The sequence below is a fragment of the Lutra lutra genome, chromosome 8 (assembly GCF_902655055.1).
Source record: "Lutra lutra chromosome 8, mLutLut1.2, whole genome shotgun sequence".
Lineage (NCBI taxonomy): Eukaryota > Metazoa > Chordata > Mammalia > Carnivora > Mustelidae > Lutra > Lutra lutra.
The window spans coordinates 79,119,766-79,132,725 of NC_062285.1; the positions used below are offsets into that span (position 1 = coordinate 79,119,766).

The 12,960-nt window shown below is 38.4% G+C and overlaps 1 protein-coding gene across 1 annotated transcript in view; it reads right to left on the bottom strand.

The window, feature by feature from the left end:
* TMTC1 (transmembrane O-mannosyltransferase targeting cadherins 1) overlaps nucleotides 1-12,960 on the bottom strand; it is a 266,800-nt gene that overhangs the window by 103,420 nt on the left and 150,420 nt on the right.

Genomic DNA, 12,960 nt, shown 5'->3' on the forward strand with positions numbered 1-12,960 from the left:
TAAACTACTCAAGCAGAATGGAGTTAAAAGGAAAAGTTTCTGCCTTAGGAGTTTCTATAAGCAATACCAAAAAATTACCTCCCTCTCTGCAAACAGGAAATTTTCCCTGAACTCAGCTATAGGTAGCTTTTATGCTACAGTTGAAATGCATTTTTTTTTCCTATTCATTCTTGGTAGATGTAGAATAGCTGACTGCCATTTTCCGTGCAGAAAATCACAATACACATTAAAAAACTTTATCAAGTCACATGGCTGCACAGTCTTGACTCCAGTCAGGCTAAGTCAGTGTTGAGATCAGGAAGGTTTCTTGGCAGGTCAGAGACATGTTTAGATCATACCCATATTTAGAAGGATAATTCTCTCAGAGGTGGGGGGCGATGGAAATGGGAGCAAAGAAAAACAAATTGTTCAGGCAGCTACTGGGTTTTACTCTATCTTTATTCTCTATATTCAGCATATCACTTGGAACCAGTGAGTGGTCAGTAAGTTAAATATTTAATATTTTATCTTATTGCCTTCCTCTGGGCTTTTCCTCTCTGAATGCACCACCCTGCATCTATACAATCCCTACAAACTTATCCTGCTTGTCTCTAAATAGTTTGTTAGCTCTTAAGACCAGTTTCCATTTCCATCTCCCACTGTATACATCCACTAAGTGAGACTGGTCATCCACTCATACCCTGCCCTCTCCTATGAGAGACATGGCAAGTGCAGGAGCATTGGGGGTACCACTGGACACTTCCCCCAGTTCGTTTGTCTTGTCCAACTGAAAACTTTCCTATCCTCAGCAATGGTGCTTTTGGAAAAACACAGTCCCTGATCCTTCAGTCAGACAACAAATGCATAATTTTGCAGCCTCCTCTGTATCATTTCCTTGAGCATTGTGCTTACAGGCAATCCCTTATAGAATTTAGCAATCAACTACTTCTATGTCCTTTGTATTTTCCAGGCACTACTCTAAGTTCTTTGGAGTACACCAGTTAGCAAAACAGACACAAAGAATCCCTGACCTTCCAGAGATGGGGAAAAAAAAGAGAGGGAGAAAGAGCAAGAGAGCCTGACAAAGGGTCCCTGAAATATATGGTGGGCAAGAAGTGGGTTGCAATCCTAAACATGGTGGTCAGGGTAGGCCTCAAGAAGCTGGCAACTAAGCGAAGACTTGTAGGAGATGAAGGAGTCCATAAAATTCATTTCATAGTAGGCAAAGAGCTCAGGAAGGAACAAGAGAGGTAATTGGCACGCAGAACCTTTAGGGCCTTTATAAAGGTGATGATTTTTCCTTTGAAAGCAATAAGGAGCCACTGGAAGATGGTAAGCACAGAAGGGACAGGCTCTGGCTTACATGTTTAAAGAATCATCTGGTCGCTGTGTTGAGAACAGTATGGACCAGTGGTAGAGGGTAGAAGCAGGGAGACTAGTTAAGCAGCTCTGGCAATAATCCAGGTGAGGCACGGTGATGGTTTGGACCAGGATGGCAGCAGTGAAGGTGGAGAGAAATGGTCAAATTCCAGATGTATTACAAAAATATACTTGTCGGTATTTATTGATGGACTGGATGGATATGATATTAGAGACAGAGAGACGTGGAGAAGAAACAATGAAACCCCAAGAATTTTGGCTTGGGCAGCTAGCAGAATGCAGTGAATTCGCAAACATTGTGGGGGACACAGTGAATGGGTACATTCAGGAGTTAGACTTTGGAATGCTGACTTTGAGACATCCATGTGGAAATGATTTATACAGCACTTCCCTCCTGAACAATGCCAGGTACCATGTACATTGTTTCATTTATTTTTGTTAGATTCAGAAAGAAATTTGAGGACACTACCACCAACATTTTGATGTCTAGTAACATAAACATATAAACACTAAAGCTCATATTACAAACTTGCTTGCTTCCTAATATTCTATGCTGCCTCTCTTTAGGCAAAACAGGTGTAAAAATAAGAATTCCAAAGTTTTTGTATGTTATTCTCCCCAAGTTGTGCTTGTTACGTCTTTATAGGCTTTCTTGGGCATTGTTCTTATAGCAAACCATCTAAAGAATGTGGCAATCAATCACTTTGGTCTCTTTTGTATTTTCCAATACAATAGCACTTTCCAATGGGCTTTCTGTGGAGAAGTATTTGTAGCTGCTTTTATCTCTGAGAGTCCTAATTACATATTTCATGGTTTTCTTAGAACAAGAGAAAAAAAGGAATGCTTCTTTAAATAGAAATTTCATGTTCTGAATGGAAACAGAAAGGACAGAATGACTCTAAGAGTTTCAAAAATGCCTTGACCTTGTTAAGAGTTTAAAAACAATCAGAAGCATGGTAAGGCTAAGCAGAAATGAGTTGCTTTTATGAGTATGAATCATTAAGAGAAAGTATTAAAAAAATGTTAGGATTACAGGGGTGCCTGGCTGGCTCAGTCAGTAGAGCATGTGACTCTTAATCTGGGGTCATGAATTTGAGCCCCACGTTGAGTGTAGAGCCTACTTAAAAAACTAAAAAAAAATAATAATAAAATTTTTTTAAGTGTTAAGATCATCACTCAAAAGGTGTCAATTATTCTGAGTAAAAGTCAGTAATAACGTCAATTATGAAATCTTGCCAAGACTCACAAAGTATACAATCAAGAAAAAGAAATAAAGCTGTTACTGATGGTTGAAAATTCCTTTTCCCATTATGTAACTATCTAATTCTTCCATTAATAAATTCAGAGTCTTCCAACTAAGGTATAAACATCAAAGGGGTAGGTAAGTCATTTTCTTATTAAAAAATGTGGCTTGTGAAAATGTAATTGCCCTGTGAAAGCAAAGAATAAAACAAATTATTTAATGATGTGGAAAAACTCCTGCCAGGCCTAGATCAAAAGCCAAGCAGAACACCGCAGGTATCACTGAGTTGTACATGACACAGAACAGGAGAGAGAAGGATTTATGTGAGGTTCAGATCTGGTACAAGGAGAATGACTTCACACATGACATATTAATAATGGACAGAAAGCAATGCCTGGGGAAGACTGCTCAAGGGCCTCTGATTTTTAAGTAGCCACTGAATTAAAAAGGTGCATTTCTTGTGTCTCTTTTTGCTCCAGTGGTCACCACTGAGTGGAATGGAGAAATCCAGCAACGACAGGAAAAGGTATGAAGAACAGCAATTATAAAAGAAAATGATTTCTTATACCCTGCCTCCTTTGCTAAACTTTCAAATACTTTTAGAATCCTCTATACTATTTCTATTGTTTGGAGATTTAGGTGATAACTCCAATGTTCATTTATAAATAGGACGGTGATATTTGCCACTATTTTCTTTCCCTTGACAAACATTTTTTTTTTTTTTAACTAAGTTTTATGTTTCTGGCCTTCCATTATGGTTGAATATTCCTACTTCTAAATTCCAAAATACGCCAAAGCATTAGAAACTTGAAAGTGTGTTACTACCATTAGCTCTTAAGTCAAGAATTTAACCTCTTTTATACAGGATGGGGGATAAAACAAAGTTTGGAGGAGGGGGGTGGGGATTAATCTTTGGTAGCCTTACAAGTAATTTTTTTTTTAAATCATGTAAAGCACAACTGTATACTGAAATACACAGAATCAAAAGTCAGTCCTGCTGGATAATGTTTATTTGGTTTTTGGTTTGTTTTTATGGCTATTCTTATAAAATAAAAACAGGAGTTCTAACTATGCTCCTGACTTTAATCTGTGACAATTTCATAATGGTGGCAAAGACAATGATGACAACAAGTACCACTAGGACCTCTGATAGGTACTCAGGCCCTCCCAGGTGCCAGCCACTGTGCTCAATGTCTTATGTGGCTTGCCCTGGTTAACTTCACAATGACCCTACATGATGGTGCAGGAAAATGGCTGAACAAGGCAAGCTTGCGTCCACAAGGCTGATCAGTGGCAGAGCCTGGCCTTGGACTCAGGTCAGTGATAATCACTCTACTCCATGGCCTCCCTCCTCCTAGCCTCAGAAGCTACTGATCTAGAACTAGCGGGTTTCCTCCACATGCATTACCTGGGTGGCCTCCAACATGAAAGGAGACTATCAAATGAAATTAGATGACAGAACATAAGTTACAATTTGCGTCCCATACATTAAGAGGGCACATGTGTGTTGGGCATTGGGTATTATATGTGAGTGATGAATCCCTAAATTCTACTCCGGAAACCAGTATTATACTATATATTAACTATTATACTATATATTAACTAAATACAAATCTGAGGGAGGAAAAAAGTATGTGGGAAAAGGCAGTTGAAGTGGATTGTTCAAAATGTTCCATTTTCCAATGAGGTACAAATCCAGCGTATCTAATTTACAACACTGCATCTGATGAAGCAGTCAGCTTATTTTCACACTCTCATCAGAAAAATGGTATCAACAAAAATTTCAGCTCTGGTGTATGGCGTAGGGGCTAAAGCTGACTTCAGGTCAGCTACTGACCTGAAAAACTGCCCCTAAGTAGCAGGATGTTATCACCATAGGTAAAATGGCAGTAGGCGGAGAAGCCAAATGTGAGAAGGACACCCCAGATAAGGGCTACTCCCATGGTACTGGTGGTCAGGGACAGATGGACCATGTCAACATATCATTAGGACCTCTGTCAGTGACTGCAATGGTCCCAAAGTGGGATAGACCGGATGGGTTATAAATGGGCTAGAAAGACTGGATCTATAATAGCATGGAGAGGATTTTCACGAACAGAGGACAGAAAAGGATAGAGAGCATACAGTCTGTAGAAAATGGGAACTGAAGTGAGAAATGTAGGCCAGAAGGGAAAAAAAAAAATCAACTTGGGCACAGAGCCATTCACCATTAAATGCAATCTTCATTCCTCAAGTTCAATTTTATTTTACCACTTGGTATACTAAAACAAGATGCTTATTTTACCAGGTTTCATAATGGCTATTCTGGAATTTAAAAGAGTTGTTCCACAGTGACCCAGGCACCGTGATAATACCCTAACCTATTATCTGGCTGAACTAAATGCAAAATCATTTCCAGAAATCTGAAAGCTTGTTCAGTTCAACTGCATGGGTCTGTGGTAGTACAATGTTCTAATGTATGCCACAGTGGCAGAGGTGAATAGTTATGACAGATTATATGTCCAGAAGAGCCCCAAGTATTTACAATTAAGGTATTTACACACACACACACACACACACACACACACACAGACACACACACACACATATATTTTCCATCTCCTGGTCAACTCCACTATACTATTCCCTAAGTTGCTTCAGTTCTTTCTTAAAAAAAAAGAAAAAAAAAAAGAAAAAAAAAAAAAGGTAAGAATGTCAATGAGTAAATAATCACTTTCCAACAGTGGTTCCCATTCTAATCTTACCTCCTTGTTGTGCTATGTGAGGTTTTTTAATGAGTGCACTAAGGCTCACAATCTCTGTTTGTCCATCAGATATCTGTCTGTTCTTTTACTGAAAATGTTGATGGGGAGGGGCACCTCGGTGGCTCAGTGGGTTAAGCCTTGCCTTTGGCTCAGGTCATGGTCCCAGGGTCCTGGGATCAACCCCGCATCGGGCTCTCTGCTCAGCAAGAAGCCTGCTTCCCCGTCTCTCTCTGCCTGCCTCTCTGCCTACTTGTGATCTCTCTCTCTCTCTCTCTCTCTCTCTCTGTCAAATAAATAAATAAATAAACTCTTAAAAAAAAAAAGCTTTAAAAAAAAAAGAAAAGAAAAGAAAAGAAAATGTTGATGGGGGCTGTGATCCAGACTAGCATGGAGGCTAAAGGGCAAGGCTAGGAACAGGCATGAAGGGAGGTCCCTGAGATAAACACAAGCCCCTCCCTAAGTGAGGAGATGCATTAGTTTCACTCCATGCCACCCCTCCATTTCCACCAAGCTGCTACTGGAGGTCACCTCCATTGGCCATGCTGCAGATTTGTCCCCATGCAGACTTGAGAATTTAACTTGGTCTCTGTGGCTCAGAGAGATGGCCTCTGATTTGTGCTGGCTTCAAGAGAATGATGCGGAAGACTGGGAATGAGCAGATAGATTGGGAAAAAACTGTGACCTCTACTAAAAAAATTAAACAACCCCAACAAATAAAGAAAAAATAGCCCTGAAAGCCACATATTGGGAGGAGGGGACTCTCCACTGCCTAAAGTCCATTCTCAAAGACATCTCATTGTGGAGGTCTGCATTCCAAAGTCAGGTGTCACTAACCCTCTTTTTCCGTCAGGTTTTACTTTTACAAAAACATCACAAAATTATAAGAGATATTAAAAAAATTGCTCAGAATGTTGAGACACTCTGTGAGGATGTAATAAAGAATCAATAACAAAAAAATTACTCTTAAATAAGATTCAGTGGTATTTCCTCTGGAATGCAGGGAAATCAACATTAGAGGACAGTGGGAAAAGGCCAACTCTTTGGCATTAATTCCTCTCAACAATCCAAATTACACTGGCTGCTTTCCTGATCCATATCCCTACTGCAAGTCAACAATTTGACATATAGTCCGTAGGAGTCATAATGAGAACCCCAAGAGCATTCTCAGCGTATGGTTCTCCGGGAGCATAAACAGTCACTACTGATAAAAAGAATGGAACAATAAGCTTTCATGGTTTAAATATTCTTCCTCTCTACTATACATAAATTCTAACAGAGTGATTACCTTCAACACAAAGAGTAAGAGCAAATTAGTTCACTTTAAAGTTCACTGTTTTTTTTTTTTATAAGATTTTATTTATTTATTTGACAGACAGAGATCACAAGTAGGAAAGAGGCAGGCAGAGAGAGAGGAAGCAGGCTCCCTGCTGAGCAGAGCACCCGATGTGGGGCTTGATCCCAGGACCCTGAGATCATGACCTGAGCCAAAGGCAGAGGCTTAACCCACTGAGCCACCCAGGCGCCCCTAAAGTTCACTGTTAAAAAGAATTCAACACCACAAAGAATTTATAGATTGTTCTCTACATCATGTAATATAAGTTCAAATGCATTCCTAGTGAATAAGGGTATGAATCGGAGGAGGAACTGAAGGAGAAGCATAGAGTAAGACATATTCTACATTTAAATTCAAGGATCCCAAGCATATTCTTTTATGATAAATAATAAACTATTCCTTGAGGTCTTACATTGCTTATACTATGAAAATAGGACCGATCAAAAACAACCTCTAAATTCACCCTGCTGTTTTTCTCTACAGAAAGAAAGCTTAGATTCTACGTTCTAGCCCTCCTACTCAATCCAAGACAAGAGCTTGTCAAAAGTCAAACATCTGGGTGCCTGGGTGGCTCAGTGGGTTAAGCCTGTCTTCGGCTCAGGTCATGATCTCGGGGTCCTGGGATCGAGTCCCACATCAGGTTCTCTGCTTAGCAGTGGGGCTGCTTATCATGTGGGACTTGATGCTTAGCTGAGAGCCTGCCTCTCTGCCTACTTGTGATCTCTCTCTGTGTCGAATAAATAAAATCTTTAAAAAATATATTAATGAAACAGAAAAGTGTCAATACAACTGTAACAGGATAGATGACGTTCCTCAACTCCAGAGCCCTGGTTAATAACAAGATAGGATGACAGATAAAGAAAACCAGACACAACCCAGACTGTCAACACAGCCGGAGGCCATGCAGAAGAAGCACAGCAGGAGAGAGGAAAATAGGCAGAGACTTAAGAAAAGATGGAGGCTGAATCCTGTTTATGTGCACAGACACACACACACTCCATCATCTCTTTGGCTTCATTTCATTTGGCTCTCTACCTCTGGCCCACTTTGTTCCAGCCACATCAGCTTACTTGCTGTTTTGTAAACACCCCAGTACTTTTCCTGCCACAGGGCCTTTGCACTTGCTTCCCCTCTACTTGAAATGCTCTTCTCTACATAGCTACACAGTTCCCTCCTTCAATTCCTTCATGTCTCTCCTCAAATGTCACCTTATCAATGTTCGCAAAGAATTTTCAAGATGAAAGTTATCACCAAAGAGCTAAATCTTACTATTGCCAAAGCAGGAATGCTTTGCTAGTATTTTTCCTGATGCATTAAAGGGATTTTGGAACAAATTCCATGAAAGAAAGAAAAGCAGAAGTTTCCATTCATTAATCTTGTTATCAAAGATACTCTGGAGAGGGCCCAAGCTTGCCTGTGTTGGGGGTGCACTGCCATCACAAAGGTCCATATTTAGTACATATCGCCAAGATGGCAGCCCATGGGTATTCAACACTCCCTTTAGTCAGCTGGGAGGGAGTCCAAGCAAACTCTTACTGACATACCAATCCAGTGCTCTACTATATTTTCTCCTGTAGATTAATAACAATAGAGCAGGCAGGCCAAACTATGAGCTAAGGCCAGATTCTAATAAAACAAATCGACCCCAAACACTTCATACTCGTATTGTGTATGGTCCTTTAATAGCCTTAAAAAAAATAAAAAAAAAAAGGTTCTGCATACCGATAACTAGTTGAACAGAGTTGCTAATTTTTATGCCTTTACTCATTTAGATGATATACACTCAGCAACAAACAATAAAATTTAGATGATATATACTGTATGCAGCAACTTCTTGATGCCAGAAATATGGCAGTGAACAAAACAGAAAAAAATCTCCGTCCTCATGGGGCATACATTCTAGTTGGAGGAAAGAGATATTACATAAAATAACAAAGTTCACAGCATTTTAGAAATTGGAAGTAGAGTGAAGGAAAGTTAAAAAGTTAAAAGGGAAAAGAGTGGAGGGCAAATGATTGCATTTTAAATAGGGTACATATGGGAGGGCCTGGGTGGCTGAGTCGGTTGGTGTCCAACTCTTGGTTTTGGTTCAGGTCATGATCTCGGGGTCCTGAGTTGGAGCTCAGCCCAAAGTCTGCTTATCCCTCTCCCTTCCATTCACCCTCTCCGCCTTTTCGCCCTCTTGTTCTATCAAATAAATAAATAAATAAACAAAAGGGTACATATGGTAGACAGTACTACGAAGGTGAAATTTGAGCTCAAGTTTATGTAACTAATTGGCTTGCTAGAGTTTTTTGAGGATGGTTATTCATTATCATACTTGTCTTACCAACTTGATTTACAAAATGACTAAGAAGTGAATTACTTTAAATAAGGTATTTGGAGGAAAAATAGTTTCTTCAAAATATGGTGCAGACACAAGTGGATATCCACCAGCCAAAAAATGAACCTGGACTCTCATACCACTACATAGACAAAAAATAACTCAAAATGGATCAGTGACCCAAATATAAGAGCTTAAACTATAAAACTATTAGAACAAAACAGAGTCATAAATCTTCATGACCTCAGCTTTGGCAATGGATTCTTATGTTTGACAACAAAAGCAATGAAGAATAACAAAAAAGAGAAGAGATGGCACTTTATTGAATTAAAAACTTGCGTGCATTAAAGGACATCATCAACAATGTGAAAAGGCAATTTAAAGAATGGAAGAAAATATCTGTTGGGGATTTAAAATCCTAAATATACAACGAACTCTTACGACCCAACAACAACAAAAAAAGACAACCCAACCGAAAAATGAGCAAAGGACTACAATATACATTCCTCCAAAAAAGATACACAGATGGCCAATAAGCGCATAAAAAGCTGTTCATCACTGTTCATTAAAGAAACTCAAATCAAAACTACAAAGATAGAGCTCTTCACACCTACCATGATGACTTTAAACAAAATAACGGAAAATAACAAGTATTAGCAAGACTGGATATATAAGAACAACTGTATACTCTGAGAATGTTAAATGGTGCAGCCAATATGAAAAGGAGTTCCTCGAAAAGCTAAATACATAATTACCATAAGACCTAGCAATTTCTGTCTTAGGTATATATCCAAGAGAAATGAAAACATATGTCCATAAATGTGGTAATACAGCAATGCTTATAATAGCCAAAAGGTGGAAACAACATGAATGTCCACAAACAGAAGACTGGATAAACAAATTACAGTGTATACATCCAATGGATTATTATTCAGCCATTAAAAAGAACTAAGTATTGATGCATGCTACAGCTTGGATGAATTTCAAAAATACTATGCAAAGTGAAAGAAGTCAAACACAAAAGGTCACATACTGTATAGTCCTTTTTATATGGTATATCCAGAATAGGCCAATCCACTGAGACAGAAAGCAGATTAGAAGTCACCAGGTGATGTGGAGGGGAGAATTGCGAGTGACTGGTAGTCACTTAACGAGGTGATGAAAAGGTTTTAAAATTAGAGAGAGCTGGTAGTTACACAATATTATGAATACATTAAGTATCACTAAACTGTATACTTTAAAATGGTTAATCGCATGTTATATGAATTTTTCTTTAACAAAAAAGGTTTTAGTAATTCAAAAATTTTTTTCATCAAATTTTCAGGATCACATGCTAGTATTTTATATTCAAATGCCAGTTGTGTATTCATTCCAGCCTTTAATCTCTTTGTAACATTTTAATCTTTTTTTAAAAATATAGCTTTATTGAGATATAGCCCCCATGTAATAGAATTCACACATTTTGTGTATATATTTTGGTGAGTTTTGGTAAACAGATGTCATTTAGCAACCACCACCATAATTAAATTTTAAAAGCATTCAACATCCCAAAAAGTTCCCTTAAGTCTGTTTACACCCACTCTCCATCCCCACATATTTTCTGTCATAATTCTGCCTTCTCTAGGCATTTCTGGGCAATTCTTTCTAGAATTATAATAAAAGACATTTTGTAAGAATGGAATCATATATTATATAGTTTTGTATGTCTGAGTTTTTTTTTTTTTTTGGAAGGTTTTATTTTCAAGTACTCAACTTGGGCTCAAACAGAACTTCGAGACCAACAGTCATCTGGTCTACCTACTCAGCCAGTCAGGCGCCCTAACTGGCTTCTTTTACTTTGTAAGATGTGTCTGAGGTTCATGTATACTTTTTTATGTATAAGTAATTATTTGTTCCTTTACATTTTCTGAATAATTAATAATTTAGAATATTAAGGTGTATCCATTTACATTTTGAGGTTACTGGACTGTTTCCATTTTTCAGTTATTATGAACACTTACAAGACTCTTGTATGCTGTATGGACGTAAGTTTCCATTGCCCGTTAGGTAGGTACTGAAATTTGCTTATTTTCACATTTAACTTTTTAAGAAACTGCCAAATTTTTCCAAAGTGGTCAAGCTATTTTTCAAGATTCACCAATATGAGAGGCCCAGCTGCTCTACATTCTGGCCAACACTTAGTATTGTGAATCTTTTTAATTACAGTCATTCTGGTGGGTATACAGTGATAACTTTTTGTGGCTTTAATTAGCATTCCCCAAACAACTAATGATGTTAAGCATCTTCTTACATGTTTATTAACCTTTGCATATCTTCTTCTGTGAAGTGTCTGTCTGAACTTTTTGCCCATTTTTTAATGGGTATTTGTTCATTACTGAGTTTTAAGAGCTCTTTAAATGTCCCAGATACAAGTCCTTTGTAGATACATGTTTCGCAAATACTTTCTCCCAATCTGTATTTGCCTTTGAGTGAGTTAACATTATGTATTTTTAAAAGATTTTACTTATTTATTTGACAGAGAGAGAGAGAGAGCACAAGCAGGCAGAGGGAGAAGCAGGCTCCCCACTGACTAGGAAGCCAGTATGCAGGACTTGATCCTAGGACCCTGAGAGGGTGATCTGAGCCAAGGCAGACACTTAACCAATTGAGCCCAAACACCTTTTTTTAAGTGGAGCCTATGGGTGGCTTGAATTCATAACCCTGAGATCAAGACCTGAGCTGAGATCAACAGTCTGAGTTTAACCAACTGAGCCACCCAGGTGCCCTGATGAGCAACATTTTAATTCTAATGATGTCCAATCTGTCATCTTTTTCTTTTATAGGACTGAACTTTATGTGTTCTAAGAAATCTTAGTTAATGCAAGTCCACAAAGATTTTTCTCCTGTTTTCGTTTTAGAATTTTTGATATTATTAATTCTTTTATTAAAGATTATGATCCACTTAGAATTAATTTCTGAGTGTACAGTATGACATAAGGGTAAAATGGTCACATTTTTTTCTTATATATATTCCATTATTTCGGTACCTTTTATTTAAAAGACTATCCCTTCCCCATTGAATTATCATGGTAACTTTGTCAAAAATCAATAGAGCATGTAATAGAGCTTACCTTTGGATTCTTAATTCTGTTCTGTTTCTACTTACTATCCCCTCACAAGTTTTGGTCATACTCTCCCGTTTCTTTACATGTCCAGTAATCCGATTAAAAACTAAGCATCGTGTATCATACATTGTAGTGACCTTGTATTCATTCTGTCCTTCTGAAACTTGCTGTTTTACTGTTTTAATATATAATGAACTTGCCTAGACTCAAATGAAAAATCTGTTTCTCTGTAGAGAGCTGAGATTTTGCTCAGGTTTTTTTTCACCCACTTTGCCTTAATCTCTGGGGAATCTCCTGTGTCTACACAGCTTTCTGATCAGCCAATGATTTCAACAGCAGTATACACTGACAACTCAAGACAATGAAGCTTCCCCTCTCTATTGCCCAACCTGTGTAAGGTTAAAAATTCTTTCAAATTTGCAGGAAATCAGTAAGTCTCCCAGGCTTTCAATTTTGCCTTGTGCTCCCTGGGGAGCGCCATGTTGTTCAGCAGCCAGTCATGAATGCATGCGGAGCATATTATCTCAGCTTTTCCATAGCCTCTCTGTTTGTCCAAAAGCTCCCTCTTAAGTTTCTTGGCTGCTCTGCTCTGCTCCCAAACCAAATCAGCTTCTAACTGGTAAACCTGTGGGTTTTTTTTCACACCAGCTAGGCTGGGCAGAGAGGGGGAAGGGGTATGTGTTGGGGGGGATAGGACTCCCCTCAAGCAAGGAGCATCTTCTCCAATGCAGGAGCAGTTTTTCCGAAGTAAACATTTTCAAATTCTTTGCTGTCTTTGGTCATTCTTGAAACGCTGCATTTAATAATTTTTTTCCAGTTTATACCCTTTCCCTTTTTTTTGAAGTGAGACTCAC